Source organism: Miscanthus floridulus, chromosome 2, assembly GCF_019320115.1.
Source record: "Miscanthus floridulus cultivar M001 chromosome 2, ASM1932011v1, whole genome shotgun sequence".
In the NCBI taxonomy this organism is placed as follows: domain Eukaryota; kingdom Viridiplantae; phylum Streptophyta; class Magnoliopsida; order Poales; family Poaceae; genus Miscanthus; species Miscanthus floridulus.
The window spans coordinates 96336468-96343922 of NC_089581.1; positions in this window are offsets into that span (position 1 = coordinate 96336468).

Here is a 7455-nt window from a genome sequence, read left to right on the forward strand (position 1 = left end):
ACTTTTTCTTCTCAAGTAAGATTGGAGTTTTTCAATATTTTTCAAAACAAAACATAGCTCATGTTACTCCTCATATGGTTCTCTCAAATCACTCAATGGCATTTGTGCATGTGTCCTCACCAAGATCTTTCTTTGCCTCATGGCCCTACAACTATAGCTTATGTGGAGTTTTGGGTAGGAGAACTTGAAGGGCATACTTAGAATGTTTATATTGTAAAGTCGAAGCATAAATCCATGGAGGAAAACAACATATAAACTATGATCAAGAGTGCAAGTGTGTGGATACGAGTGGAAAGTTGACTCTTTAAAGATTCTCTCTCGCTTGAGATCATGGGCTATCTTTGATGCTCATCCTCTTTTTTTGCTCGATGTTTTTTTTCACTCATCTCTCTCTCTCTTTATCTTTTCCAACTCTCTCTTTTTTCATCTTTTCCAACTCTCTCTTTTTTTCAACTCTCTCTCTCTTTTTCATAACATATAGCCCATGTCTCTTTTTCATACTTGTATGGAGAATGGAGAGAGATCTTGAGTACATCGAGTCTTTATTTTGTGGAAAGGTGGAAAGGCATGTTTGTGGAGAGGTGGAAAGGAATGTTTGTGGAGAGGTAAAAAAGCATATATGTACTAGCTCTCAGTGTAAGAGCATAGCATAAGTGTGGAAGGCATGTTTTTTTTACTCTCAGTGTGAGAGTAAAGCATATATGGTGTAGTGTACGTGATCTTGGTCATGTAAGCATGGTGCATCACTCACTAGGATAACAGAATTTGACAAAACTCAAAATAAAATCTAAGCAGCAAAAAAGTGTGGGTTTATCAAGATATTGCCTATGGATCTAGTAGGACATTTATACCATAGAGGAGTTATGAAGCCATGGTTTTAAATTTTTCTCAAAGCAAAAGTCTCCAAAACACTTGATTAGAAAGGACTTGTCTTGTCATAACTATATCACACTTCACAACAACTTAGGTAATGTTATCCTAATTGAGTAAGGTTCCCACAAGCATTAAGTGAAAGACAAGGAATAAAGATTTTGCAAGCCAATCTCACAAGAAAAGTTATGATCAAATCTTGGGGTCATGTTTTAAAGTTCATCAAGTTTTAATAACATGGAGAAATTGGCTTTTTATGCATTCATTTTCAAGGAGATAAATGTAGGAGAGGGGTACCAAGATACAAACCAGCGTCTCATATTGAGATGAAGTACAGAGAGTTGATGTTGATGTGTGAAGTACTGCTGTGTGTAGCCTCAGTGTTTTTCATTGTAGGGGACATTGCTTGAGCTGGGGTTGGGTTGCCCAACCCCCACACCTGTTCCTTCAGCATTTGCGCTTATTCAAAGACACAAAGGGTGAAAGCATCATGGCTCTACTAGTACAAATGTACTAGTGAACCAAAAACTTTATTCCTCTTATTGAAAAGCAAATAGAGGCATATAGCATGATTGGAAATGAAACAAAAGCGCCTAAACATTTATCATGCCAAAGGGGCGATCAAGGTGAAGGAGGAACATACCTATGTCATGTATATTGTTAAGTTAAATAGAGGTCCTAGTGAATGTTGTGACACTTCTCAAACCAGTCATTGGAAGAAATGATATATGATGGAGAAGGAGTAAATAAACTCACATTGAATAGTATGTGATATGTGCAATTCATCATACCAAAGCAATGTGGTGAGTGGATCTCCTTATAATTGACCCCCTCAAGATAAAAATTGAGATCATGGAGCTATTTTTTAAAATATATAATATACTTTTTATACTTGGACCTTCATGTGCCCATATTTTTTTGTTTTTTTATTTTACTTGGACCTTCATGTGCCCAACTTTTTTTATAGCTCCATATCTCTCTTCACAAAAAGGCAAAATGGGTATTTATGAAAGAGATAGTTCAAATCTTTGAAGTGCCACTAGTTCATAAGATCACAAAATTTATCTAAACTCAACATGACAACAGGTTGCATAAGAAGAGGTTCATGTTTAAGCATTTGTTTTGGAGATGAGAATGTAAAGACAAAACATGATCATTCAATTTTAACATCTCAATCTACACTCTTCCTATGTTGGATTAAGATAAAGCAAGATAGAAGAACATGTGCACAAGAATTTGAGGTGATTCATGTTAGTGCTAGGTTGGGTGACATAAAGCCAGGTCGGCTAACCCCCACATATGTCAAAATATGGCACAAGCTTTTGTGTAGACTTCCATATATTAGGTTAACATGAATTCAAAAGAGTTGGCTATGATTATGAATAGAAAGAATAAATGATTGAAAATCTAAGCTTAGCCATTAGGAAAACCAAACAAGTTCAATCATATCATTTTTTTTCATTTTCATGCTTATTGGGTCAAAGATAATCTTTTAAGCACTAACCACATACCTTAGAGATGTTACCTTTGTTTCTTTGAAGTGTGATGATGTGATGATGGCTTTGAGTGGACCATCACATTTGCTTCTAAGCATTCCATGCCTGATTTGCCTCACTCTTGAATTGCACATTTATATCTTGTCCTTGATTTGAATTCCTTCTTGTTGATGTCACTCCTAATGCTTGTTCAAAAGTCTTGATTCATGATTTTAATATCTACAACATAGACTAGTGCAAGGTGATACTACAAACCCAACCAATGTGTGAGCACATCGGTCGGTGCAACAATCAAGCTCAATCTTCATTGTGTTTGCTCTATTTTATTTGAAGGAAAAATTATAATTTTTGAAAGGTAAACTATTTTTATCTATTATTATTACTACTACTACTTTATTTTTTTTAATAAGATGATAGAAACTAATCAAACTTCATTGAATTGAAAACATCAAGCAAACAGGTTATCTCCCGTTAGTGCTTTGTTTTAAATCATAAGATCGACCATTGTAGTTTCAACTGCAAGAACTTGCACCAAGGCAACTACGAGCTTTTGAATACTTATGGTAAACAAAAGCATCTACAACTATCCGCTTGAGGATTTGATAAAAGAGAAGCATAGGATGGGTGTAGCTCTCATAAGTGTAGGTAGAAGGTAAGATTGACTCTAGCGATTTCTCATGAAAGCGTACATCTTGTGGCTCTTCTAGAATATAGCTTTGATGTTCGTCCACATGATCCTCCTTTTTGGACCCCAAAGTTGATCCCTCGAGAATGTCCATAGACTAAACATATTTGTCAATCATCTCTTGTCTATGACATTCTACAAGTGGATTCCTATCCTCGTCCTCCATTAGGCTGGGGATCTTTGCCTCAGATGATTTATACTCCCGTTTGGTGTCAACTAAAAGGGGTGAAGCACCTCCGTGGTTTGAATTATCAACAAAGAAACAAGGATGAACATTGGGGATATCAAAGTTTGTGGTGGAAAATGATGTTGATTCGAGGGGTTTTGGGCAACCAAATCTTGAGATGAACATAGAAGATGATGATTTTGGGTCAAGGATGCCAAAGATCTCTGTTGGATTCGATGATTGAAGGTATTCCCAACATCAAGAGATAGATCCTCCTCAAATTCAAAAGGAAACTCCAAAGGATGATTTTCTTCTTCCTTTGGTGTCCCTAGGAATGATTTAGGAATATGGTTGGCAGCTAAAGATTTAGATGGATTTGGCAAGGATTCGACTGTCTAAACATCTTCTTGTGCTGGGATTGGATTGTCCTTTTCTTCAGGGGAGTCATGATGGCCATCGGCATAGGGAGAGTTTTCAAGGATTGTCTCAAGGATAGCTCTCCCTTCACTAATAGGAAGATGTACGAAGGCTCCTCCGGAAGCGATGTTAAGGAATTATGCAGATTTCTCACTAAGACCCAAATAGAAGTGTTGCAAAAGCATAGGTTTGGGATTAGCAAGATCAAGGCCAGATGAATAAAGATCCATCAAATGGGCCCATGCAACACCTAGGGATTATTTCTCCCTTTGCTTAAAGTTTAGGATCTCTTTTCGAAGATGAACCACTCGGGTGATAGGAAAGAATGTTAAGCAAAACTTGGCTTGAAGAACTTCCCACTCTCCTTGTGCACTCTCTACGGTTCGAGTATACCACAGTTTGGCTAATCCCATTAAAGAGAATGAAAATAGCTTCCACTTAAGGATTTCATGTGACATGCCCAAAATGTGAAGGCATGAACATACTTGCTTGAACTCTCATAGATGAGCATATGGGTTGTCATCTTTTTCCCTAGAAAAAGATTGTTCCTGAACTTTAATTTTGAAATAAGGGCAAAGTTCATAACTACAGGTAAGGATAGACTTTGACGATGGGGGTGGCTCCAAACTAGCACCCTTTGGAGTAGTGAATTGAATGATAGGAATGTGATCCATGGTATAAAGGATAAAGGATATAAGATACTTGGATGACTCGGTTCTAAACTAGAACAGCTACTATTCCTCGGCAATGGCGCTAAAAAGCTTGTTGACACTAGATATGGCAAATAGATAAATCCACAAGCACACGTATGTCAATGTAGCTTTCACATAGGAGTATTCCAAGGTATCGAATTTCCACAAGGAACATAAAGTGAACTAGTTAAGAAACAAGAATGTCCAAGGATAAAACAAGGATAGGAGATAACAGGTAGAGTGGATCTCTGTGGTTTCTAAGATACTAAGGCTAGACTAAGGAAGGTTATATCAAGGTTGTTTACTTTGGGGTGTACCTACCCTAACCTCACCCAAAGCTTTGATTAGGCACAAAGCATAACAAGCCCTACGATTTAATAACTAGAACCAATATGGTGGAATACAGAGGATGGATAGGGCTGTCACCACCTACCACCAACCACAATCTATCCGGGGATCTAGCCGTAACATAGGCAAGCTATAACCTAAGCACCACGCTTAATCTATAGACTTACTACTCTAATCCAGGCCTCATTGAAATAAGATTGGAGCAATCAAACCAAGCGGTGAAACTTGTAAACAATAGTAATATAAACAACACTTAAGTAATGCACAAGAATAGAGTTACCACATAGAAGATGTCGGACTTCACTCTAAGAAGAGCTTTATCCACTATGGCACAAGTGGAGAGGAAGCCAACAACCCTAGATCCTTCCTAAGCTTCTTCTCACTCTCCCTATCTTCTACTTCTAAGTGGAGTAGCTACAGAGCTTCGCCTTGCCACTATTCTACTAGATATGAATGAGATGGAATGGAATGATTACAAATGGAGCTCTACACCACTATTTATATCCTCCCAAGGTCGGTTCTTGGAGGGGGGGTACTTGTAGAGAGTTGAAGAGGTCAGTTGGTAGGTCAGTGGCATCAACCGACCTACTTGGGCATTGGCCAACGCTTGAATGCACCGACTTGGTGCATCTACGGCTGATGGAGCACCCTAGAGTCGGTTGGAGTGGTCCAAAGTTGGTTTGGGAGGTCCCACATGTCGGCTGACGTGGGCCATGGTCGCCCAATGCCCCCTGGCACGTCTGTCATTGAACTTGAGTCAGTTCGGTGCTCCATAGTCCACATTTGCTTAGGTACATAGTTTGGTCACTTTTGGAGTTCATTCTCTTTGGTTTGTGGGTCCATGGATCCATGGGAGAGGACACATGGACACCATCTCCACCCTTGATGTGAACCATCATTGAGTCAATGTGCGAGATGCTTCCAAGGTGTGTTTCTTGCTGGTGGCATGGATTGGTGACATGGACAAACTTTGGTTTTAGCCGCCCAACCTTTGGTAGGCGTCACCCAGCATCCCACTTGGTCCAATAGCATGAACAAGGCCTCCCCTGGGTTCTCCATTGAGTGTAGAGGTTATGGACCAAGCTTGGGGGCCATTCGACATAAGTCTAGGTCGCTCGATGCCTAGAGGGGTTGCTCGACGTCCATCTTTGCCCAAACTCTGCCTGGCCCGTCTTGCAATCTTCCAGCGGCATAACTTTGTTATCCGGACTCTGAATTGGGTGAACCCAAACACAATTTCGTGTATCTTGATGAGCTCTTCAACATGGTGTAGTCAAAATGGGCATTTGATGAAGTGTTTTTGCATGTATATTGCCACTTTAGTTCCTACACTCACATAGTCATCACAACTTGTGGAAATGTTTAGAAATAAGCCCTATGACTATGGTTTATGTCATTTATATCACCAGTTTAGGCATATTTGATTGTCTAAAATGAGGTGTTAGTGACCATCAACATCAGGTTGACCTCTTCCCCCACACCTCTAACCCTGAGTGCCGCAATAGGTGACTCTAGGGTAGCATGTCGGCATCGCTCTAGCGCCACCTTCCACCACCTATACTGCCACTGCCACTGCCCTCCGATGTGTGGTGGCGGTGACCCGAAAAGGTTCTTATGGAACCCCTTCCTTCCCCCCACTCCTCCACCACCTAGGCTCTTCATCGAGCTTCTCTAGTGGGTTAGTCGACTAGCGGGCCAGATCTGGCCTCCCACTCGCTAGATCTATGTCGAGCATGGCACGTCAGTAGACAGCGGCCTCCTCTAGCCGGCCCATGGCAACGGCTGGTCTATAGCTTCATGGTTGTGGCTGGCCGGGACTATGTAGCATCCTTCGGGGCCCGTGCCTCCCCCTCACCGGATCTAATTGTGCTGGCGCTGGCACTTCAGGTGCGGTGCGTCGATAGCCTACAGCCTCATTTGATCGGCCTATGGCTATGGCTAGTCTACAGCTTTGCAACTATGGCTGTCCATGACTGGCCAGCGCATGCCATGGACGCCTTCGTAGCCAACCCACGCTAGGGGCGGCTAGCCCCCCTGCCTGCTGGTACATGAGGCCATGGTCCCAACCCTAGGCGGCCTCCCATCATTGGCAACCGGGCCAGGGTGGTAGCAACCTACTGGGGCCCATGCCAAACGGTGCCTAGCGGCTAGAGCCCTAGCTAGGACGCTCCCTGCTGGTACACGGCGGTTATATTTGGTGGCCAGGGATGCTTGCGGCCTGAGAGCTTCTTGTTGGCTCTATGGTGGTGTGGAGGTTGCTACGGTCATGGCGCTTGTGCTAGCGGCTTCAACCCTTTGTGGTCGGTGTCACCGCTGCGGGTGCCATGGGTAACCTATGACCGTGGACACACAGTATCTGGGTGAAAACCCTATCCAGTTCCTCTGAGCCAATGGCGGTGGTGCAGCCTATGCCATCTACCTTCTTGGAGACATCATCGAAGTTTCTATTCATTGAGGGTAGGCTGGGGTCAAAAGACCTACTCGTGTGCTTCTCCCAACATTGTTGGTGTCTGCGGATGTCAAGGTTCTTCCTAAAGGCATCGTTTGTGCACTATTGTAGCTAATCTCCCACTACTCTCATCGGAGTTGCTGCTTCCTATGTTGTGCCTACGTGCTTCAAGCTCGTCTTTCTAATGGTCTATTCAGCCTGCATGGTGTTGCTGCCGTTGATTTGTTTTTCATAGTGGATACTCCACTACTGTCACTCCTCTTTGATGGATGCTTTATCGTCATTGCTACTCGGGTGGATACTTTGCCGCTGACGTCGCTTTGGGTATGATG